The sequence below is a fragment of the Strix aluco genome, chromosome 3, assembly GCF_031877795.1.
Source record: "Strix aluco isolate bStrAlu1 chromosome 3, bStrAlu1.hap1, whole genome shotgun sequence".
NCBI lineage: Eukaryota > Metazoa > Chordata > Aves > Strigiformes > Strigidae > Strix > Strix aluco.
In genome coordinates, this window is record NC_133933.1 from 116,352,602 (window position 1) to 116,377,957 (window position 25,356).

Consider the following 25,356-nt stretch of genomic DNA (forward strand, 5'->3'; position numbering starts at 1 on the left):
CTGTAATTTCAGAAACCAAATTCCACATCTGGAATTGTCTACAGTTTGGCTATTAATAGGATGTCTGTATTTTTATTTCAATACCACCACTGAGAGATGAGACCTGCCTTGGGGAAGGAGGTGGCCGCCAGTGCCCACTGCTGCCTGGCAGAGAGGACCCCGCTAGAACAGGAGATTTCCTGCAGAGATGACTCAGAAGAAACAACCTTTTTTCCAATGAAAAAATGCATTGCCAATATGAAAGAAAAACTTAAAGAGGAACAGCCAGGAGAGGAGGACACTGGAAGACCCCAAAGGCTCCAGAGTCCCTACTTTTTGCTTTCTGCCCCTGCTAGTGTGACTTGTCTACCTACCTTTTTGTTACCAAAAATTAAATTTTATATGCTGTTAAAGGCTGGCTGTTCCCAACAGAAGCCCAAAGCAAAGCAACAGTTGTGTCGCTCTTGGGAGTTCATGTGTGCAAGGGCAGAAATGTGCTCTTTGCATGGTTGAAGCCAAACTGTACATTAATTAAATGGTGCTGAAATTCTTATGTAAAAGGTGACCCAGTCCATCATTTTTTAGGAATTCATTTGGTTTGGGAACCCATCGGGTGCCCTTTATTATTTTTTAATCTCTGTCAGCCTGAAGGAATGTCTCTAAAATCTCTTATCAGACAGAATTAATGTCGTTCAGATACCCCCAGCATGGAGTAAGTAACTGAATTTCTCTTACTTGCCTGGATAGCATTTTATATAAAACAAGACACCTGGTATCATAATAATATGAAAAATCTGGCAGTATTTGCATGGCAATCTGAGCGCAGAGGAGCTGCTGGCTTCAGTAAGCTGTGCCACTGTTTGGCTTTGAATGCTGTTGGGCAGATCAGCTGAGAGCGGCCACACCAGCGGGTGCCGTGAGCACCAGGTACCTTGCCAGAACACCAGTAGGATGCTGATGAGAACATGGTGTCACGCATTGCCCAGGATCCTGCTGGCGGGCTTTTATATTGGATTATTGTCTCCTTGGAGGGGGAAAAAAATAACCTCTGCTTGAAGCAAATTGCCTCATGGTTTGTGTTGTGATGAAAGGCAATTATACATCCCTGAAAACTGATTGCTTTTAGTTGCAAAGTTTCTGCCCTCTCCCTGTTGGTTCTATAAAAAAATGCATGTTTTGGTAGCACTGTGGCAAAGGTAGGGCAGGATGCTTGGCAAGGCTAGAAAGTAGCTGCCCTTGAGGAAAGTCCTCCCATTTCAGCAAGAGTCCTCTACATTTTGCTGTGATATTCCCAGCTGGTGAGCAGCACTAGCTGGGAGGATGCTGCTCCCCTGTGTGCCTGCCCCAGGCCCACCACCTCGATGGGTCCTTCAGCCTCCCTCCTCTCCTGCACCCACCAGGTTGGGCACTGAGCCTGCATCGCTGCCTGTCCCAGCTAACCCTGGTGCTCAGCAGGTCGGAGGCCTCAGCAGAGCCTTTTGCTCAGCCCACAAGCTGTGGTGGCTTTGTGGGGTCATGTGTTGGGCTCTCCAGCTGATGGGAAACACACACAGATTTTTCAGGTGAAGACCAGTGAGTGAAACGCAGTTGTCTGCATGCTTGAAATTAAGCATATTTTTCACCCCTTGAAATCAAAGCTCAAGACAACAGAATTGGGACATTCCTGCAATAGTATGGAGGATCTGGTGATTATCTAAATGCGTAATCAATACCACCATTTAATTATTAGTGTGCATTTGTCAAATGCCCAACAATGTGATTACCCTATTTAAGGATTTTCTCCAGGCATAACCCAACCTTTTTAAAATTACTAACATTTTTCTTATTGAAAGTGTTGTTAATTAATACTTTTATTGTCCTCCCCTGTGATTTGCTTTCTCTTAATTACCAACAGGAGCAATACAAGAGTGCTCCATCACCCGTGCCAAAATTAAACTGACTCCTTCCAAATTGCACTGAACAATCCACATGGCTTTGCCTTCGGCTGCTGAGCTGGAGAGCCTGATCCCATGCGAAATGGTGCTTTATGAGGCCCTTTGATTTCACGGAATCACAGAATGGTTTGGGTGTGAAGGGACCTTAAAAGGTCACGTAGTCCAACCCCCCTGCATTAAGTAGGGACATCTTCAACCATATCAAGTTGCTCAAAGCCCTGTCCAACCTGGCCTTGAACACTTCCAGGGATGGGGCATCTACCACCTCTCTGGGCAACCCTGTGCCAGTGTTACACCACCCTCATCGTAAAAAATTTCTTCCTTATATCTAGTCTACATCCACCCTCTTTTAGTTTAAAACCATTACCCCTTGCCCTGTTGCAACAGGCCCTGTTAATAATCTGTACCCATCTTTCTTACAAGCCCCCTTTAAGTATTGAAAGGAATTTCGATATTGAGTATTTCAGGGCAGATTTATACAGACGGGAGCAGCATGAGGACACGAGTATCTCAGCAGGAAGGTTTGAGCCCTGGATGAGTGCAAACATGATGCAAAGCCCCTTAACCCCAGAGCACTGGGGCAGCATCCTGCGGCTGGTGTGGGGTCCCCTGGCTCTTGCAGGGCTCTGGAAGGCATCCCAGAGCACACAGGCTGGCAGAGCACTAAATTAGCATCTTGTTGGCTCCAACATCCCAAAAAGCACCGTCGGGTTTCTTTCTTTTCCTCTTTTGTTCAGCCATATGAAAAAAAGTGATCTCAGCAAAACTGAAAGTTGCTGTGGAGAAACACCAGGTTTACTATATTATTGATTGAATAAAAATACTTTGTTTTGTTTTGCTTTTTAAAGCTTTTGTAATGCCAGACTAAACCACTGATTTTCATTTAGACACACAGGTATTTTTCACAATTTCAGGCTTTAGCATTTTCCTGTTGTGGTTCAGAATAGAAACAAGTAACAACATTGATATTTTCTGCTGCGTAGAAACACTTGAGTTTTCTTCTCTATCCCACCTCTCAGCATAAATCTACCATTTTGGACCACAAACCCAGAGTTCACTTTGTTGTATCCCATAGGCGTGACAGTCTTGCAATGGCTCTGTGGGACCTCTTCCATTTCAAAGGCTCCCTGTTATTTTCCGCTCAGGCAAGTTAGACACAGCATTTTGTGTTTTGATATAGCTACTGCTGCTGGTGTGGGTTAAAACCCCGGGTGGGAATGCCAAGGCCAAAGATGCCGAGGCCCTCACCGTGCCACGGGATGGCGGGTGAATACCCAAAGCCCTGCTGCTCTGCCCTGGTAGAGGGTATCATTGCATGTCGAGCCCACAGGAGAACTGGGTTCTTGATGGATGCAACTCTAAATAAGCATGTGCAGGCTATGGAGCATAGGAAATTCCAATTTTTTAGTTTCAGTTAAAACACCCCCTGCCCCACATAGTTTTTTTTGATGATAAGTCCCAGCAAACATTGTGGCAAACCCCGGGGTGCAAAACTACAGTAAAGCACCATGGAGAGAAATGAGGCTTTTTAATTTTCCCTATTTAGCATGGTTTTTCCTTTTTAGTGTAAGAAGCTTTAATATTAAAATCTTATCTAAAATATGTAACTTTAGTGTCTGGCATAGCAACTGCAGCCTGGGAGGCAAAATCAAGTCCCTTTTAGATTCCCATGTAATAAACTGGTAGACAACAGTAAATGAAATGAAAATGTCCTCATTTAATTCATAAATTCATCACCTCTGTCAGGCCTAATTTTTTTTTAATATTTCTACCCTCAGTCATTCTATTATCAGAGAGAAAAACCACGCAGCCAAATTTCCTTTATGTTGCTTTAATCGTTGCTCTCTCTGACTTTGAAAAGGACACCAAGTGTTCTTATATATGTAAATGTGCCTAATGGCTTTGGCTGTTCATATGCTAAGTCCCCCCTAGGCACTGGGGTATCCCTGGGGCAACCTTAATACAAATGTAGGTAGCAAAGTGCATTTTTTTCTTTGTCCAGCTGTGCAAACTCACATCTGCTGTTCTCAGGCTTAGTGCCAATCATCACAGCTCTTACTATTCATTTTTCCTCGCAGGGGAAGAAAGCACCCAAGACAATCTCCTGCTAAGAGAATAGAAGGGCAATCATGCAAAGATGGAGTATTGCCACTATTTTTGTTATTTTTATTTTTTTACATCTATCTGATGTTACTGGCACAGTGGCAGGCATAGCAAGTAGGTTGGAGATGAAAAAGCATGCAAAAATTACGTTAAATATTGTGTGGTAGCTAAATTATCTGAACACCCATTTGCCCTTGCTCCACATTATATTATTCAAACTAGACAAAAAGACTCCAGAGGGTACTAGCAGATTCCTGCCTCCTGCCTCTCCCCATCCTCCAAGGTCATTTAAAACAGGCCAGGAAAATACACTAGAAGATACTGCAGGGAACAATCCTACTTTGGCAGGAAAATGCACTGTAAAAGCCTACCTGTTCTTCTCCACTTCCAGTTTCTGTGATTCAGATGACTGGCAAAACCCTTCGGCATATTTCTTTTGGTAGTACGTTAAATACTGGGTCTGCCAGTTCAGGTGATGCTGCTTGCCCATACTGTGGGTGACAGCAACGCATGCAGCTGGCATTTCCCAAGTTATGTTTGTTTGCCTGTTAAGTTCCACTTGGATATGCAAAGGAGAACAAAGAGGGGTTAAACTGATGTAGGCAAAGATTCAAGCCCCAGCATCTGGTAGCAAACAATGGGAGGCTTTGTAGATGAGCATCCAGGATTCTATTACTGTAAGACAAAACTTATCAAAGAAAATAGTTCTGATATAAACAATTTTCCCTCAGATTTCCCCAAGCACCTGCCATCCAGCTTGGCTTTATCACAATGAAATAGCACTGGCTGCACTTCTCTGTTTTCATTTGAATTTCTCTAAAGTGATTTCTTGGTGAGGGATTTCCAAAAGCAAGATTAAAACAGCATGAAAAAAATACAGTGTCTTTTGAAACGTGGCTTCCTTCCATCAAATGTGAGTTGTGAGGAAGCTCGGTAATGGAGGGGGTGCTTCTCCGACCACTCCCATGGGGTTGTCCTGCAAATGCCCCGGCCGGACAGGAGCTCCTTCCCAGGCAAAACTGCTGTCCAGCAGCTCCCCCCGGAGAAGTGCCATCCACCTCCAGGAGGACAGCATGGGGATGACCAGGATAACCATGTCCCCAGCTCAAAGCCAGAAGACATGCTTTTGCTGTCACTGTCTGCAGTGGAGGCAATTCCTGTCTCTTCTGGGAGAGGCAGATCACAGTCTGTCTGATCCATGCAAGCTTTCCACCAGACACCTGGCCTGAAAGCGGCTGGAACAACTGGCCTCCTTCAAGGATGCTGCCAGTGCTTTCCATCCCAACAACCATGACAGGTATCAGGAGACCAACGGGGAAAGTGGGCTGAATCCTTGCCAGCAGTTTCTTCCTTTGTTTTCTGGTGCTGGGCTGTCCAGGTCAAGCTGATGAACTGCTCAAAAAAGGTAAATATCACTTTAATCTCTTCCTTGAGTTAATCATGCCAAACCACAGGAAGGCAGGTAATAATTCAAGATTAGCAATAGCCTTATGAAGCTCACATTATTATGGCAGATATTTAAAGAACAGCAGCATGCCACACACCTCAAATACTTGTTTTCATCTAATCCCTGGGTGATTAAACCACAGACAGAAGAAAGAATTTCACACAAATTCAGCATTGTTGGAATGATGCAGATGAATCTAATTTAATCCCTCTTTGTTTCTCACTCCTGACTGTGGAAACAGAAAGAAAAGCAGAAAGAAAAATCAAGCACAAGGTGAGATGTCAGAACAGCTATGGATTTAAGTTTGCGAAGGTCTATGCTAGGTCATCATGGGAGTATTACAGATAGGCTTAATGAACATATGCCATCAAAAGAACTTCAAATAAGCCAGATACACCCAGAGGGCCCAATTTTGCAAATGGTTTCATGGAATCACACAATCATTTAGGTTGGAAAAGACCCTTAAGATCATGAAGTCCTACCATAAACCTACCACTGCCAAGTCCACCACTAAACCATGTCCCTAAGCAGCACACCTACACGTCTTTTAAATAGGTCCATGGATGGTGACTCAACCACTTCCCTAGGCAGTCTGTTCCAGTGCTTGATAACCCCTTCAGTGAAGAAATGTTTCCTAATATCCAATCTAAGCCTCCCCTGGCTCAACTTGAGGCTGTTTCTTTTCATCCCTATCACTTGCTACTTGAGAAAAGAGACTGACACCCACCTTGCTACAATCTCCTTTCAGGTAGTTGTAGAGATCAAGAAGGTCTCCTCTGAGACTCCTTTTCTCCAGGCTAAACAACCCCAGTTCCCTCAGCTGCTCATCATAAGACTTGTGCTCTTCACCAGCTTCGTTGCTTTTCTTTGGACACGCTCCAGCACCTCAACGTCTTTCTTGTAGTGAGAGGCCCAAAACTGAACATGGTATTTCAGAGGTCATTAAGTTCTCATAGTAGCATGCTCATAATATGAGAAAGTAACTGCCCACATACGGATCTTGCAAATGTAAGGCTTGACTGTCTTCACCCAGCACATTCTCTGAAGAGGAGAGCAGAGCTGGAAGGCTGCAGACTGGGAGCAGCACCCATCACAAACTCATTGCAGGGATGAATCTGTATCTTCTTTTTATCTGTTTGTGAGCAGTCGATGACTTTTTAAAGGCATCTTTCCTTGTTTCCCAAAGGATTTCTGTAACTCAGGAATTGCTTGCTATTGAGCATTAGGACTCGAAATCATCTGAAATCTTGGCAGTGTTTCTTTGGTTGGCTTGCATGGCAAGATGGATTGCACCATCTTGCATCTGATCACAGCCGGAAGGGTACAATTCTTGAAGAAAGAAGTTGGGTATAAATGATAGTAACGCCTCATATGGTCCTTGTTGTGTGTTCCCTAATAATGGTTGAACCCAGAACTATTTTCAGTATTTATGCAATTTATCATGGGATAATATACAGACTACTAGAGGGCTCGAAGGCAGGAGCACTTCTCAAGTAGGTACCCACTGATCATAACATGTGCCCAAGTCTCCCAGCATAGTCAGCTCCTGACAGAAACATTGGAGCACTGTGCTGAGCAGGGTGCAGCGCAGCACGAGGACACCCCCTGAGGATCACCCCAAACCGAGGGCAGGGCGCCCGCAGCTGCCAAGCCCCATCGAACCAGGGCATCCCTGCAAGGAGCCGCTGCAGCCTCCAGCAACGGCTGCAGGTCTCATCTCACAACCCGTCCACTGCAGGACGCGGGGCAGCGCCGTGCAGCAGAAAATCTGCTGCTGTTGGGGCTACCGGCTGAAAACCGCGTTAAAAATTACAGTGGGATTGTCATAAACTGCCTCCTCTCTCCAGACGTCAGCCCAAGGGCTGTAAATCTCAGAGGAGGCCTCAAGTAGGTACTTGGTCTGTTGTCACCTATTCCTGGGTGAAGGGTGGTGTCATCACCCGTGCCACCGCCCTCCCTGACAGAGCAGCCAACGAGGCACGGCGGGAGCCACAGCCCCATCCCCTGTGGCCAGCCACGCTTACATGGGCAATGCACACGCAGGGAAGGGTTTGCAGGGAAATCAAGGGGATTACTCACGTATAATCATCTCCTGCAAGGAGAACCCAGCTACAAGTATGCGAAGTTGGCAGCGATGGTGGTTGCATACAGTTTTCCATTATATGTTCCTGGTCGAGTTGCTTCTAGTTCTAACTGTTCAGGTTCTTTACTTTCCAAGCTTGTTCTTTGCCTTGGGCTGACACTGTTATTAATTTTTTTTTAACCTGACAAAAAGGTTGAACTATTTCTGAAAGGCCTTGGAGAAAATGGTTATTGCCGAGTAACATTTTCATGTCTTTGCATTAATGTATTCAGTTTCAATTCAGTTTCAACTCAGTATTCGAGTTTAGGAGTACATGTGAAAGGTTTTTGGGTTTTTTGCTGTCCTTATAAAAATCTGTTGGGACTTAGTGCAGAGATAAGCTTTGAAAAACTGCTGCTTTGGTGGTGGTGGTATTTTTCTGTTTGTTCCTGCCTGCCCTTGCCTCCCAAGGTTTGTCGCTAAAATCTTTAAGTATCTTTTTCCTGGTGTGGCCTTGATTTCAGCTCTATTCAGCTCTTATCTTTCGACTGCACTGAATGTGCTCACTTAGTCTCCTATAAGGGGAGGCAGAGTGAAAGCTACCGATAAGGCACAGTGGCAACTACATTAAATTCTCCATATATTTTTTGACTTGAAAATGTGCCGGGCAGGAGCTGGGGGGAAGAAAATATATCCTAAAAGGAAGATTCACTTCTTTGTCTGTGCTGCAGGCCGTATTTCTGAGCAACGCTTCCAATTACCTCCCTCGGGAAGCAGATTAGCATCAATCCCTAAATCCCCTCCATTTTGTGATGGGGTACGCGGGTAGGCTGTGCAAGTTCATGTCTCGCACAGAACCGCGAGCGCCGGTCTCCAGCCGGGTGGGACTGCACCCCCCCCTCCCCAAACTCAGCTGCTGGTACCGAATTCTCCGGTGCCGCTCTCAGCCGCGGCGGGGGCAGTGCCGGGGTGGGAGGGGGGCACTTTGGGTGGTGGCGGAGGGGGTCTTGTCCGCACCGTCCTGCTCAGCGGGGAAGCGGGGGGTGCGTTGCGAGGCTGCTGTGCTCTCTTCCAGCGGCCGCTCCGCAGCTGGCGCCGTTCTCCCCGCGCACCGAAAACTTGCCACCTCCAGCCGCGCTGGAGATGCGCGCAGGGCCTGGCGTGAGCCGGTGCCATGGGAGTCCTTGTTTGCTTTGGGGTTAGAAAAAAAACGGGGGGGGGGGGGGGGAGAGAGAAAAAAGGGAGAAAGAAAAAACAACCCTCAACGAAAAATCCAAAGTTTTTCCCACCCCCCCTCCCTATGTCCATGCCCGCGTTGCCGGTGAGGCCGGCGGCGAGCCCCGGTGGGGCGGGCGCACTCCCCGCGGGCGCGCAGCCCTGCGGAGCCTCCTCTCCGCGCTGCCCCGCCGGCCTCGCACTTCCTGCCCGGCGGCGGCGGCGGCGGCGGCCCGGGGAGGCGGGCAGGGCGATACCAAGTGGCCCGGCTGGGCGGGAGCGCCGGCAGCGGGCGGGCCGCCCCTGCGCGGGGCTCGGCGCTGCGCACGCCGCGGGGCGGCCGCGGAGCAGCGGCGCGGTGCGCTCCGCCCCCCCCCCCCCGGCGCGCCCGCTGCCCCGCCGGGGAAGTTGAGCTCCGTCCCTCGCTCTCCCCGGTCCCTCGGCGACGGCTCCTTCCTCCCCCTCCCTCCAATGCGCCTCCCGCTCATTTCCTCTTTTCCTCCCCGCTCGCCGCCGCTCCGCAGGCGCGCGGCTCGCCCGGGCGCCGCCGCGGAGTTGTAGCTCCCAGGAAGCCGCCGCGCCCCCGCGCAGCCGCCGCCGCCGCTCCCAGGCCGCCGCGGGACCCCGCTCCGCCAGCCGGGTAAGGGGCTGGGGCTGCCCCGCTGCCGCTCACCGCCGCCCGCGGAGCGGCGCGGAAACTTCGACGGGGCTGCGGGAGAGCCCGCGCTGCCCGCTCTTGCCTCGGGGTCTGTAGGAGAGCGGAGCTGGGGGGGCGGAGGGGGCTTTCCGCCTTTTGGGGGGGGAAATTTTTTGGGAGCGAGGGTTGGAAAGATCTCGGCTGGGGTGCGGGCGCGGGGCGCTCCGCGCATCTCTTACACCCGCGCGGGGCGCGGAGCGGGGCCGGCGCCCCCTTTGCCGTCGGGGGCCGCGGAGCGGATCCCCCCGGCCCCGCCGGCGCGGGGCTGCGGTGGCAGCGCTGCCTCGCCCCGAGCCCTGGGGAGCGCCGGCGTTTTCCCCGGCCCTCGGGAAAATACATCTGTGCGTATTTGTGTGTCCTTCTGTGTGTGTGTGTGTACGTATATCTGCGGGTATATGTGTGTATATATATACGTGTGCATATATACACATGCAGCCCGCGTGTGTGTTTGGGGTGTGTGTGAGTCTCGGCTGATGATGATGGAGTTACGCAGCTCTGCTTTATGGTGGTTAATGGTTTACCCGGCGAAGTTCCCGCCGCGTGAATGTTGCAGGGCGCTTTGAGTCAACTCCCTCAGATCCGGACTTCCTATTTGCCACCTTCCCAAACGGCCTCTAAAAAATGCTGGCATCTGTCTCTGGTGAGTAGGCTTTTTTGGCAGTCTCCTCCCCTGGGAGATGTCTGGGGCCGCGCCGGAGGCCGGATGGCTGCGGCCAAGGTCACCCTTGGTCCCCTGAACCCGGGAGGACACCCCGCTCCCCGGAGGTCGCGGCAGCGAAGGCGTCTGCCAGCCAGGGTCTGCATCGGGGTGCTGGGGGACCGGCCGGAGCGCAGGGCTGCGGCGCGCGATAGCTGCCAGAGTGCCGAGAATCGGAAGAAACAGGGAATAAAACAAGGCAAGCGTGTTTACGAGTAAGTTTCCATGCAAATAAGTTTCTGCTCGGTTTGGGAAAAGGTCGTGTAATGCACCATCTGGAATGAAGGGTTTGCTGAGAAAAACAGCTGGGTGTTCAGTAGGTCTGTGTCTCCTGCTCACAGTTGGGTGATTTATACCTTCATGACACGGTCCTGAGTTTTTTCACAGGAATACTTATAGGCAGGCGCTGGAACTGGGCGTTATCCTGTAATCCCATTCACAAGTGAAAATCTGGTAGAGAGATCAAATTTTCTCTGTGTGGGAATCAGTTCCTCCCTCCCTAAAATATTCTGCAGTTTTCACAACAGGAATCATTTGTGGTGGTTACAGGTTTGAAAGCTCTCCTTGTCTGAGATGAAACTGGAGCAAAGACCAGGGGGCTATTTCGGTAGCCCACCGGCATGATAACGCTGTCCTGTGTGGGGTCCCACCAGCGTCATCGGGTGCTTCCTGTGGTGGCCGGGGAGCAGAACCAGCGAGAAGCCTGTGTGGGGCCCTGCCTGCTCCAGGACTGAGTATCCACCTTGCTCCCCGTGCCTCGACTCCTCTCAGGTGCTTGGATCAGGAGCCCTTCGATTCAGGCAAAAGGATCTTACGACTGCATATGTTTGATTTGGTGTGGTGAGGATCGGGGGAAAAAGGCAGATAGTCTCCCCACACCTTCCCTTAGGTTAGGTGGGGAGATGCTGGCCAGGCAGCAGGGCACGCGTCGCCTCTTCCTGACACCTGTTTTCTCCTTTGTTTCTTGCCTTAAATTTAGGGTTTCTCTGTGTAGAAGTGGAAGCGTAGGAAACTGGGAGGGAAAAAGAGCGTGTGCCACTATGGAGCGGCTGTCGCAACGCTGGCAGCAGCTCTGCTGAGGAGTCAGCTATGCTGGCAAAAAAAGTGCTTTTTGTTGGCACAGCTTAGTCCGTTCAGGGAATTGCAATGGTGAGAAGAGTTCTGCCAGCTGCAGGAGTGGGGTTTGCTTTTGCAGCTGGATGCTTGCACCGGCAGGAACTAGTGTAAGTGTAGACAAACCTTTTAAGCTCTCGAAGGAGGCTGTGGCTGTGGAGGTGCAGGCGATGCTTTGCTCGCTGTGTGTCGCAGCTGGCACTGTGGTGCCTCGTTCTGTGACCCCAGCTCATGGGCATGGCAATAACATGGGCCACTTGTTGGGAGCCCATGATAGAGATTACATTGTAGCCTAAGCAACATTAAACTTGGATTAGGACTCTGCCAAAAAAAGCCCCCCAAAAAGGCAAAAATAAAGAAGGCATGGGATCTGTGATTAGAAATGGTTGCAATTAAAAATACTTATGCAACATGATTTTATTTTTTCCAAGCAAGATAATAATGAGTGTTGGTTACTTTGACGTGAGACAAGAATGCTGGTAGACCAAGGGAACAATGTGAATTAAAATTCTATATTGTTGGAGTTTTTTTTCTTGTTTTTAGTGATGTGAGACTGTAAGGAATGAGGTTGCACTGTTTGTGTATGCAAGATGCGCTGATACTGATGGGAAGAGGATCTCACACTTTTCTAGAGAACTGCTGGTCTTTCCTTCAAGCATGACTTTTAGGTCAGACAGTAACAAATGCAGTATGTTTTCCAGTGAATAGAAGAAAAACAGACTTTTTTTTTTCTTTAAATCTGTTTTTCCACATGTTCCTAGGATGCTTCCTGTGACATCTGTATGTGGGATCAGTTTCATTGCTCGTTGTCTGTATTAGAAAATAGTTTGTGTCCAACTTGAGCATCTTCATGGAGCTTAACTCAAACTGAAGTTAAATTTCTTTTGGCAAGAAGTGATTTATCTTAGCTCATGTTGATTGTATTACTTTGTTGTGTGGGATCCTACCCATGGATTGTGGAAGGATTTGCTCTTGCAAAATTGTTGGATTTTAGCCTGAATGAGCAGAAAATGTTTTAAATCAATGCCTGAAATTTCTATTGTTCCAATAATACTCTACCATCCTGAAAGTATAACAAATGCAAACAATTATCTTCACTTCATCAGCCGTTTGTTGCATAAAAGCTTATGTTTTGCTAACCTGCTAATTAACCCATTGACTTCTGCATTTCTTGACTTCGCCAGATGAATATCTTCTGCCTATTGTCATGTTCTAATATCAAGGTAATTGTGAATACTTAGACAACAGGGGCACATACTCCATGAAGAAGCTCCTTACCTTACCTCCCTGAGTCTTTCAGTGGGTAAGAGAGAACATTCTTCAGCTGAACCTCCTGGAAATGTGACCTTTCTGGAAATTCAGTGTTAACGTTTCTTAATGACTGGGAGACCCATAGGATCGACTGCGGAATGAATTATGCATTCTCCTGCACTGATTGCACTGGAATTAGAAGGCAGGAGCTGGGGGGGAAGCTGGATCCATCTCGTAATCGAAGAAATATTGTAGTTCTTCTGGATTGCACTGCATGAAATATGCCTTTATTATTATTAAGAAATTCTGCTTACGATTTGCACAGTAGGTATGTAGACCTGTGAATAACAGGATGGAAGAGATGGCAGTGGTACTTTGACTATTTCAGTGTTTCTTGTCCTGTGGGTGTGTATTTTTTTTAAAGTCAAAGCAGCAAGTAGTTTAAGGAATTCTCCCTGGTGATCTATGTCAGTTGAGATACTGTGGAAGCCCATGCCGGCAGCTTTCTGTGCAAAAGATGCCAGCTACAGCCTGGTCAGCTTTTCTCTACTCTTGCTCGCCACATGCTTTCCGATGATCAAACTGCCTGTATCAAGTGACACAATCTACTTGAAATCTGGCTGGGGAAAAAAAACCAGCAATGAAACGTAGATGTAGCTATAGTTACATACAGTTCATGCACCAGCCTTTGAGACCTTCTGCCAGTTTTTTTGGTGACTTCTACAAATATGTTTTAGCCTTATTTTCTTTTTCTGCCCTCTTTTCAAGGGAAATCAGGCTGCCTAAATAGGAGAGGGTGCAGCTGGATAAATACATGTTTAACAAGGGGGAAAAGGATGCTTGGTAGCATCCTATTTCAGTTGTTGTAATCTTAATGTATTCAGAGGGGTGTTGTGAGCTGATGGTGTCTCTTTAAATATCCACTTGGGTCGGAAAACACTTGATTTGGAGACTTCTAGGGTGGAAGGCATGGCTTGCACCTACAGAGATGCTTGCTGAAAATGAGGCGTACTGAGATCCTGCCACGCTTGCCAAGAGCAATGGCTAAACTTGGGCAGCTGGTTTAGCAATTAAATTATGTTTTTGTTTTGGACAATGGGTTTATCGTAATGAATTAACCGGTGGACTAGTCAGAGTGGCAAAGGGGTTTGTTTTTGATTCCCCAACCATGCAGCGTGCCAGCATTGGGAACGTACTTCCCACCAGTGGAAATGCAAGAAGCATTTCATGCCAAGTGCCCCAGGGAGAGGGAGGATGCACGTGTGTCTTCTGGTGTGCAAACCCCAAGTTCTTGTAATTTCTTGAAAATACAAGCGTGTGATGGATGGTATAGCTTGGGCATGGGATAAGGAAACAGATCTTGCTGATGCTTGAAAGTTGGCACGTGGCTCATGCAAAGTCATTTTAGAATAGGTGGGGGTGGCGGCAGGGGGAGGAGGGAGGAAGAGAAATGTCTTTGGGGGGCCGGGAGCCAGGGCGTGGGCGTGCTTCTCATTCACCTCTGCTCCACACAGGCTAGCGTGTCTGTGCAGAAGGGATGCTTGTCCTCGCTCGGAGGTAGCAGGGTTTTTTTTCAGGTTTCTTTATTTCTCTGTAAAGGGCATTGTGCGCAGGATGCTCTGTCCTTGGCAGCTTGCCCGTGGTGTGAAGGGAGAGAGCTCACTGCTTTTGGTCATGCTGCAGATAGCCGCCGTCAAAGCCAGTTAGCATTTGTGGGGCATCCTTTCCTTTTTCTCTTTAGTGAAGCTTTTTTTTTTTTTTAGCAGGTAACCGAAGACATTGCTTTGTCTTTCTTAAAACTTATCTGGGGAGAAGCAGACTTCCCTTTGGAGGACAATTTAGGGCTGGTTGATGAGAGCTGCTTGCGCAGGAGGGGAGTGGGAGTCACAAGGGAGGATGTGGATGCATAAACACGACTTTAATGTGGATACATTAGCACCAACTTTAATTATGAAATGTGTGTTCAAAAGAAAACAAGCATACTTTGTGGTGCTTTGGAAAGGGCCTAGAAGCTACATGTTAAATATGTTAGAAGATGCTTGAAAACCCTCTATCCCCTTCACCAGAACTGAAGCAGCTTGAAACTTGGGCTTGGAGCACAGGCCTGGCAGGAGCTGCCTGGCTGGTTGGTATTGCAGGCAGCTGCCTTTTGTTCTCCTTCTCACAGAGTGGTCAAAGCACCACCTGTGAACAAGCCAGGGCTTCTGCTGTTTCTCCCAGTTTCCGATTTGAGTTGCTTCTTCAATGGTCAGTACCCCTGTGTCTTGTGTCACCTCTCCGTCTCCTCTTCCTGGTGTCTGTCCTCCTAAAGATCTTGTACCAACAGAGCTGGAGTTGCTGTACGGAGGAGAGGGGAGAAGAAAGTGAACTCAGCATAAAAGGCCCTCTCTGATTAGACACTACTTTTATTTTTGCTAGACTGAGTTTTATTGCTCTTGAGTTCATGTATGTCAGCTTTGCTTCAGAGGGATTCTGGGGGGCTTTCCAGAAAACAGGTGCTCCAGTGTATAAGAGTTATTAAAGAAGGCACTTAGGCAAAATAAAACTGAGGTTGGAAATGCAGGTATTTGAGTCACCTTTTTGTGGCTAGTCTCTGAAAGCCAGAACCATTTAAATGGGAACGAGCATGTGCCTGTGTCCAACCTCTCTCCTGGCTTTGTGCAGTGAAGCCTGGATGGTGTAAGGAGCCCAATTCCCCCAAATCCCATAGCAAACAATTCCCTTGGCTTAGGTTTGATGTGGAAATCAATTGCGGGAGACCTTTTAATTTAAGTTGGCTCTCTTGCTGTTGGTAACTCATCGGCTGGGGCGGTTCGCTGGGTGCTGTGCCCTCAGTGATGGCTGTGGCCCCTTCTCAGGTTGTTGGGACAGGAGTTTGCGCACTGCATGCGTGCCTGTCCCCCTGGGGAGCAGTGTGAGCCTGGGGGTGCTGCGGTCCTCCACGGCAGGCTTGTCCCAGGAGCAGCAGCTCTGTGTGGGCTAGCCAGGGGCTCTCTAGGTGTGTCAGAAGACATAGCAGAATATTAGAAGATTTTTTTTTTTTTTTTTTAATGGAAATTGGATTTCATTCCAGCTGAGGGTAATTGGAGCTGTGGTAATGGTCTGAAACCAAATGAGAATGAGCTGCGTAGACTGCAGCCCCAACTTTCTGTTCTGCTCATGTCATGCTTCTTAAAATGGCATTCATTCCTAAATCTGGCCCTAAAGCTCAGTTACTAAGAGCTGTGTTTTTCTCAGGAGATGGGCAAAGTGAGGGACGACCACTCTTCATTTTTAATTCATCCTCTAGCTCTCTTCTCCCATCTCCTTAAGGATGCCCTGAACCTGCAGACTTGACTTGCCCAGCCAGGCTTGTTCCTATGGAAGGCCTCCTGACCCTGGTGTCACTTTGCAAAGGAGCAAATAGTCTGTTCTGTCCTGTTGAGATAGCGAACAGCCCTCCAAAGCAGCTTGTGGTTGCAAGAGCAGGAATCTGTGACTCCAGTAACGTCTCCCTGCCAGCCAGGAGGAGGAGAGGAGTCTTTGCAGGAGAAAATCCCATCACCGATGCCTGCCGAGGTACCGAGGATCCTCCAGAGCAGAGAACAGAAGCAACTGCTGTGCCCATGACAGGAGGGGGTCTCTCTTCTGACAAAATAGCTTACTGCATGTGGGTTTTGCCAGATCTGAGCTTCTCAGCCACACTGACTGTGACTTCTCCTCTCTCAGATCTCTTGGTGCATGCCCGGTGGGGACTGTTGGCAGGCTGTTCGCAAGGTGTGTGCTCCAGCTTTCCAGAAGTCCTGTCCCTTAAGTGAGGCAAGCTGTTATGAACTGGTAGCACCAGAAACAATTGAATTTACTGAGTTCTTATTTTTATGGGTGTAATTCAGAAGGCGTGGTTTGGAGGTGAAGGTGGCCTTGCTGGCTGTTTCCAGACCTCTGGCTTGTTGCAGGACACATTCAAGGATCTTCTTTCTCAGCAGCTTGCTTAGCCATTGTCTTCTGGGCACCAGGAGCTTCACAGCCAGGTGTTGTCCAATTTGTGTTGGAACATTTTGAGTTAACTGCATCTTGGTGCCAAGCTTTGTTTTCAGATGATTGGTGCCCATGGCTGGTGCTGGGGAGGTGTGTTTCTATCAAAAACACTCTGCATTGCTTGCTCAATTTCATGAAAGCATTGCAAAAACATTTTTGGGGAAGTTTTAATATTATTGAGCTGTACGCATGCAAAAGGCTGGGCCAACTATTGAATATTAATGCCTGCTCAGGGGCTTATAATGAGTGTGCCTCCTGGTGAAACAGTTATTAGACAGAAAGATGACTGTCAGTGACTTTTAAATATTGTGAGGGGTATAGCGTTGTGCCTCCTGCTTTCCCTGCGAGCACACTCGCTGTTTTGTGCCTGGTGTTTGGGCGGACTCTGACCCAAGGAGGATGAGTGGGCGCTGGGGCAGATCCGTGCCGCTGGCTGAGCTCCTTGGGGCTGGCCGCTGCTGCCACCTCTGTCTGTGACAGCATTTGTGAGATGCCAGGCTCCTGCTTATTACCAGCCTGAGTTTAAACCCATTTCTTAATGTCAGTCAGCAGTGGAAGGAGAGAGAAAAATCTCTAACCAGAGTAGCAACGGTGACATCCCAAAGAGTAGACTTGAAGGTGGTCACCCGTCAGTCCTCTCCAGGTGCCTGGTTTCATGCAGGTCGTGGCTCCCACCAAGTACAAAGAGGAGGGGACTTCCAGCGCTGTCACCCAAGTGTCCCTGCGGCCCCGAGGAGGGGTTCATCTGGCTGTTTCAGACAGCCCTGCTGCTCGCTGAACCACATCTCCGCGTCCCCCAGTTGTGCCAGGACAGCCCGTGCCAAGGTAAGCTGCAGACTGCGGGAGGGCTCTCTGTGGGGAAGCAGCAGCCTGTCCTGGCAGAGCAGGGAAGACCCATCAGCCTGGAAAAATCTTTGTCATCTGAGGTTGATATTTTATAGCCTCTAAAGCCGTGATTGATGTGTGCAGGAATTTTTGCTCTTAATGTTGCTTTTCCAGCTCTCTGGAGGTTAAGACAATGGTGCATCTAGTTTTTGGTTTGCTTTCAAGGTGGTTTTCCCCTTATAATTATAAAGATGAGAATGCGTACATTTTTTTAGACAAGTAAGTGATCTGCCCAGGAACACTAGTTTGTGATAAACTCAATTTAAATGCAACTGCATATTCTGTAGCTGAAGTGTGGTTTTATGTAATGTAAAAGAGCCTCGATATGTAGAGAGAGTTAAGATTATATGAGGCACCTTGGCTGTGCCATAACAGCATTTATCACTGTAATTTGGTTTTTGAATAAATTCAGGCTTTATTCAGTCCTTGGAAAGTTTTTGAACTCTTTCAACCACTGTTCTGCTGTGTCCCTCCACCTGGTATCTTAGCTGATAGAAATTTGCAGTCTCCTTTAATAAAAGGCAGTTGACACTATGTCCTGCGTAGCTGCTTAGCAAATCTTATTTTAGCAGATACCTCCCTTCCCATGACCTTCCCTTATTCACTCCATCCCTTCCAAATCTTTATTGTATAACTTGAATGTAATGTTTAGTTTAGAGCATCCTGTGAAGCAAGGAACTGCAGTTGAAAAGGAGGCTAAAAAAGGGAAGAGAGAAACTTCCTGGACAATGAATGTGTAATGACATAATTTAGTTAATTGTATTGGAAAAAAGTTTAAAGAGGAAATAGAGTAAATAACTGGCACTGTTCTGTCCCCAACTGCCTGTATCCTTTTTAACTGTAGATGGATTGCTTGTGTGTCAGACCAGGCTGTATGTGGCATTTGTCAGTAGTCTTTTTGCAAAAAAAAAAAAAACCTACCTAAACAACCCTGCAATTCAGTAAGGGAAAAATATTTAAGTGAAAATAATTCATCTTGTTCTGACACTTTAAATTAGATTAAATAAAATGTAATGCATTTAGTCGGCAGAGTCTTCGAATTTCCATGCCTTCCTTTCCTTCTTTCATATGCATGCAACTTCTAGGGGAATTCAGTGCAGTAAGTGAGCTTATACAGCTTGCTTTGGCAACCAATTCTGTGATAACGTCAATTTACCAGCTTGGCTTATCAGCATGGCTTCTAGACTTAGCCCTAGTGATGTTCTGAAAAAGCCATTGCTTATCCTTCAATTTTTAAAGCTTCCTTACCCTGTTGTGGTTTCCTTTTAGTTGCTTTTGGGGAACCCAAGTTTGGGGTGTGTTTAATATGCCAAATAGCTTTCCTTGTGTAAAACTGTGCTAAGGGCTGCAGATGTTAATTAACCATTGGATTGGGCAGAGGAGATGTTCGTACAGCTTCTTCACCCTTCTGAAGTGGGGCATCACAGCATGGTCATCCTCAGTGGCCAGGGGTTACTGGCTAACTTGTGAGAGGGTCTGTTAGCTGGAGGGACTGGAGCCAAAACCGTTATGTAATGCAGAGATGCAGTCTGCAGCTTTGGGCTGAAGTGAGCAAAGCTCCTCTGAAGCCAGGGGAGTTGCATCTGCCTCCACCAAGATGAATCTGTGGTAGTGTAGCCCATGATGTATTTCATGATAGGGCTTGTTGGCATGCAGATTTCTCCTTTGCATGGGCTTCTTTCAGTTTCTGTTGTTTTCCCTGTTGTTCCCCTGAATCTGGAAGGGATAACTGTTTGTGTTACGATAGCATCAGCCAGAGATAAGATTCTTGTACCGCACACTTCAGACTGTTCTTCAGTCAATGGTTTCACCACTACATTGCAGCTGCATTCAATAAATAAATCTTCAAGGATGCTCAGAGTGGGGTTTTTGGAGATGTGGAACAACAGTTACTGTAGACCTAATCTTCTACTGATTTAGGTCCAGGCTTTTTGGATTGTACTCCAAGCGTTTCTGTGCCGTAAAGAGAGCTCCAGCACAGCAGACATGCACTGGAGATGTGCGGGACAGGATGGCGTGTTTCCTAAAATCCCACAGTAAAAATTGAGGGCATAGATGCGTTCATTTGGTAGGATTTCTGTGACTCCTGTGAGCCCAACTCTGATGACATAGAGTTAAGGTGTGATGTTCCTGCTTGGGTAGGAGCACAAGTCACAGTCCTCTAGACAGAGACGTAGGTCTCTTACTCACTGGGGGAGTTTACATTTAAGCACCCAGGTAAACATCTTGTCATGCTCTTAGGACTTGCTGACTTACCTTAGAGACCTGAGTGCCAAAGGAAAACCGAAGTAAAACAACCTTCTGCCAGGGCAGAGATTATACGACCATCCCCGCAACACCCAGCAGCCCCGGTCTCCCTGTTTTTTCGGGGTTTTTTGGTTTTTAATGGTACAATATCCACCATTCTTTGTTCTGTCTTCTCTGCTGAGAGGTGGACCTGGCTTTGCATTTCACCTCACTGTTACAGGTTAAATTCATCCAGCAGTGTCAGGGTGGCTTCGTGAGCAGGTGTAGGTACCAGTGATTCTGCAACAGGCTTCAGGTTGCAAAAATTTGTGTTGGGAAGTTGTCCAAATAAACTGCAGAGAGAGAAAGGCTGAAGGCAGAGAGCTGGCAGGAGTTGGACACCTTCTGAAAATGCAAACTGCTTTACAGCATCAGAAGTGAAAGTAGCCTGGGAGCCTGTAGTCTGTTCAGTCAGTAGGTGCAGGAGGTGCTCCAAATAAGCAAGCATGGCCTCGGAGGAATCTTTTGAACTCCTTGTTGCTGTTTCCTGATACTGTTGGTGCTTGGTATTTCCTTCATGCTCTGGAAGCTGCCTGGTTACAGTCTTCCCTGTGAGAAGTGGTGCTTCACTATGGCGACTGCTGGGAGCTTTCATAGAGAGTTTTTGGGCTGTGTGACCATCTCGCTCCATATATCCAGTTTGATGCGTTCAAGATGAGATTCACTGTTGCTATGATTGTGGTGATAGCTGGAAGCAGGTATAGGACGTATCTCCTCTCTGCTACCGGAGCTGAGGCACTTGCGGTCTGGCTGATGGCCTGTGGCTGGAGGGAGCTACATTCAATCTCCGACTTAACCATATGCTTCCTGAGATATTCCTGGGGAGGCTGTAGGGTCCCTGTACATAGGTTTCCCATTGCAGTGGTTTGATTATAATACATTTCTGGGGGTGTTGCAAGCACGTTGCTTAGGTGAAACGGTAATGAGAGAGGTGCTGCTACAGTATTGAAGGCAGAGAAAGGAGGGGCAGCAGTTTATTGTGTTGGCACAACAGAAATCTCTCTCAGCAGTACCAGCCCCTCAGGGGACACACAGCCTGAGGTGTATCTGCAGGTGACTATAGCAGGGTATTGAGAAGAACACTTGAATTAGCTTTTACATTAGCCATCATCTAAATCTCTAGTTGTAGCACTCTGGAGCTCAGTATGGGCTAGTGTCCTGGTTTGGGCAGGTGACCTGCCTGGGAGCCGAGGGAAGTGAGCCTGCGCTGGGCTGCGGTGCTGTCTGGGCTCTGTACCACACCGTGCGGTGTAAGTGATCCCTGGGACTTAGGCAGGTTGAAAGTGAGCTTGGGTAGTGACAGTCCTTTGATGGACAGGGTGAACTTCTGGTATGTAGGGGCCTTAAAGAAAACAAACCTGGAGGTTAGAGTCCTCTGGGAGTTTCCTTGTACTGTGGGTTGAATTATATGTTGAGGTTGGACCTCTCAGAGCTGCTGGGTGGACTCCGAGCGTGGTGGCTCATAGACCTGGTGTGAAAGGCGAGGAGGAGGAAGGGGGCAAGACGTGAGTGGGAAGAGACTGTGCTATGGAGGAAGGGGTGGGTGGACACACTCCAGAGCAGTTTGTCAGCTGGCACACGTGCAGTCTGGATGCGTCCACAAGCATGTGTAGAAGTGCAGTAGCCAAAGGTGAGGTGCAGTGGTGGGTGATGAGCTGGCTGCCTGGAGCGGACTGGAGGAAAATTGGAATCGAATCGAATAGAATAGTTTAGTTGGAAGGGACCTACAACAATATCTAGCCCAATTGCATAGCAAGTGACAGGACTGTTAGTTGCTTGGCTGTCCATGGACTATTTCTTACCCGCATGTAGAGGGGACTGGAAAATTGTATGTCCTACAAGCCCTCACCAGTTTGCATTTGCAAGAAAAAATGAAAAAAAAACCCCAAATTTTTATAAAATAGCAGAGTCTAGTTGTAAAAGAAATTGCAAATAAGGGAGAGCAGAGACTTCTGTGTAGTGCTGGGCTTTATCTCCACTGCTGCATGTGATGTTTGCAGGCAAGTCACACCATACACAAACACAGCAACATTAATAACAGTATTGATTTGTCTTAATGCAGTTATGAAAGCTGAACCTTGGAGGTGTGGGAGGGCCATATTGGTAATCAGCATCGAGACTGATGAAGGATAGTGTCAACCAAAGGGGAACAAATGGAGGCTAGAACAGGGCAGGATAAAATAGTGGCTATTAAAGGAAGAAAAGTGCCCAAAACACTTGAGCCTTCTTCATCATGTAGAAAGAAATTTGCTTAATATATTAATTTCTATGACTCGAAGCAAAGGAATGGGGTTAAAATCACTTTGGAAAACAGGACAAAAGAAAAATAAAGGTGTCTACAACGGTTTTGGTGCAAGCTAAGGCAGGTCCGAGGACACTGCAGGATGTGGCAGAGCTGCAGTGCCTGTGGGGGAGGCAGGGGTGGGTGATGCATGACCATTGGAACAGAGTTTTACCCCTGCCACATAGGTCAAAGCATGGTCTCGAAAAAGTCATTTGTCACCTTGGTTTCTCTGGTCCGTTGATGAAGCTCTGTTTATAAGGAGGATCTTTACAAATGATTCTTTGGAGCAGTCTCCTCCTTAAGCTTTTTGCTAGCAGCTCTGAAAATAGTAGATTGATGCACTCACCTCTTCCTGCCCAGCCTCAAAAGTTACTGACATCTCTTCCTTTAATTCTGCTTTGTAATTGAGTTTGTCATAAGTTGCTTCTGCTAATTCAATTATACCTTACTTTTAATTGGCAGTGGATTTAAATGTTTCATGTGCTGTTAACATAGAGATTAACATGTGCTGTCTGGTTACCCTCTACTCCATCGGTTTGGAGCAAAGATTTTGTATGATTATAAGAATTTAGCCATTTTCTTTCCAAAAGTCTTTTGGGATGCCAGAATCTAGCCGAGGACTAGGAAATGCCATTTATTTTGAACGTATAAATATGGCCAAATAATCTTACACTATTCTGTAAAGTTTGTTGAATGGGGAAGGCACAACAATTTTGTATCAGCAACACAGAAGAGAAATCAGAACTTCTGGGTTGTATCTCCTATTTTGCCATTGACTGGGTTCAATCCTTACCTTGCCTTTCCATTGGGCTTCATTGGGTTGGCAGTTTGGAGAGATAACATCCGTCCCTGTATGAAATGAGGATACTAGGTTCTCTTCCTAAAAAGATGTTGACACTAAAATGAGTTGTTTAAATGCTTGTATTGCTGCCAGGTTGCACCATTTGTGAGCACCTGCCAGAGGATCTCAAGAGTAATAGAAAATTTCATGGAGTCTTGAATCTTCCTTCCTGTGAGCAGAAGACTGGTGTAGTTAACATCTGCACTGATTACAAGGGAAGATACCAGGGTAAACCAGGGAAAGAACCATTTAGGGATCACTCACATAAAACAAAAAGAGAAAAGCCCTTTTCTTCCAGGTTCTCTCGGCCTTAGGAAAGGGTTTGTTTAAAACGACCCCCCAGATATTGGGAGGATGCATGTGGCAGGGTTGGTCTTCAGTAAAAGCCAGTGAACCAGCACCACCAGTGATCAGGGGAGAGGACACCTGCAGGGGGTGGCTGGTGACCCCACGGCAGGGTGGGATGCCTTGACCTCACCTCCGTGACACTTGTCTCACTCTCATGATTTGTAGAAGGAGCTGGATTTCATCTGACTGCTTGACTTTGGTTCTTTTCAGTTTCTTCTGGGTGATTATTTCTGAAAACCTGTGGAGAATTTGTGAGGTTTCCATAACATGAAAAAGCAAAAAATATAGTGCTAAATTTTTTAAAAAGGAGGAGATGGAATTGCAGTACAGTCAGTCTGACTTTTCTTACAGTATTTTTCTGGAAGTTAATAAATTATTTCCCACCTAGGCATCTTCTGGGTGCTCTATGAGCAACAGTCAGGATGGATTAGTCTGGAACAAATCATGTCAGACATCCTAATTTCCTTCTACAACAGGGTAACAGGTCTTGTGGATAGAAGGAGAGCAGATGAGATGATGTACTTCAATCCTAGTTAGTTTTTTGGCACTGTTTTGATATTCTCAGAAGGAAGCTAGGGAAAAGAAATTTGGGTGAACCTTTTGACTTATAGATGATGCAGTGTAGGTGTGCTAACCGTGCTCCAGGCTTGGCTCCAGTATGTCATCAAGCTCAGAAGAAGTAATGGGTGGGGATTTCCAGAGGTGGACCCAGTGGCTTGGGTTATTGTAGTTGATGCATTTGATAAGATACTGGTTCAGGCTCAACAGGTAGCACCAAACTAGTGGAGGTTACAAGCACCTGGGATTAGATTTTCAAATAGTTTTGGACAAAACGAGAAAATTATCTTGGAGAGTCCATCATTCACACCTGAAGGCATTAAGATGGGCTTGCAGTTATTGTTGGTGAATGAGTTAGGTGTACAGATTACCCATGGGTGGTTGGAGGGGCTCCGCTGGAAAATGTGGTAAATCACACACCGCTTTTCTAGCATCATCCTGCCCCAGCAGCAGGAGGCAGTCTTCTGTAAACAGGAGGATGGACTTGCTGTGCCCTGTGTTGCGTCTCCTGGTCCTTTGGCGTCTCTAGAGTACTGAAGCTAGTGTGGAGCCCTGCATCTGGGGGGAAGATGTGGAGAAAATGAGAGAGGCTAGTGGGGATCTGAAGAACAGGACCCAAAAGGAAATATGGGAAGGAGCAGGATGTTTGGTCTGGAGAGAAGGCGAAGGATTGGCACAATGGGTTTGCAGTCACTGGAAGACTGCTGTGAAGGAAGAAATATGAAACCTCTGCCCCACATCTGTGGGGGTTAGGGCAAGCAGTAATGAGTTTGAATGGTATCATGGAAGGAAGAAACTCCTACTTGTAGGGATGGTGAAATGTTGAAGGAGACTGTTGGGGGGCTTTGATAATGTCTGGGATCTCAGCGGCTGGGGTTTTGTGTTGGGCAGACCAAATGTGTGTTGCGGGTGGGCTGGAGGCACCTGGTAATAGGTCCCAAATCCTGTTGTAGAAGTTATGGGGTTACTGGGTCAGACAAGGGTCTGGCAGGAAAGAATTCGGTGTGGTGGGTCTAGAGGAGATGAATGCTTCCTAGCTGTGCCTGGCCTCAGTGGTGGGGGAAATCACGGTCACCTCTGTGGGAGAGTGGAAATTGGAGCGAGTCACTTGTTTTCGATTTTCTAATCTACAGACTTTGAGAGATTAGGAATCACAGGAGCAGGTGAGATGGCTCCTGGTGCTCTCATCTGTGACTCTTTAAGCGCTGATGAATCCTCAGGATTCACAGCTGGCAGATGCCAAAGGGATGCAAATTATTATACTCTGCTTTCTCAAGAAGCATGCTCAACAGAAAGAGAAGTGATTTCTAACCTTTCAGAGCAATGCTTAATGGCTCCAGAAAACTTGAAACTGTCTCTGTTATATTTTATTTCTTTTTCACCTGTTTTTAGATCTTGGCGTGGTAATATTTTGAGGTATAAGCCAAGCAAACCTTTGAATCTGAACTTGATACTTATTTTGAAAGATGAGTTTTGCAAAAAAGATTTAAAGTGGGAAGGGTGGTTTCAGCAGATTTTTGAAAGCCAGAAGAATTTGCTGTCTGAATTTGAGACAAGCATTTTTCAACATGGGAGCTCTTTTCTATTTCAAGACAAATAATAAAATGCAAATGTAGGTAACAAAGTTGTTTCTCAGTGT

At 47.2% G+C, this 25,356-nt stretch overlaps 1 protein-coding gene across 2 annotated transcripts in view; it reads left to right on the plus strand.

The window, feature by feature from the left end:
• The first annotated feature begins 9,126 nt into the window (after positions 1-9,126).
• HPCAL1 (hippocalcin like 1) overlaps positions 9,127-25,356 on the plus strand; it is a 66,118-nt gene continuing 49,888 nt past the window's right edge. Inside the window, exon 1 of one of the 2 annotated variants that reach the window (XM_074820055.1) lies at positions 9,127-9,380. The gene's annotated coding sequence lies outside the window, so the exon portion shown is untranslated. Of the gene's footprint in view, positions 9,381-9,910; positions 10,078-25,356 lie in introns of those variants that run through there. The other variant, XM_074820056.1, reaches the window with a different exon arrangement.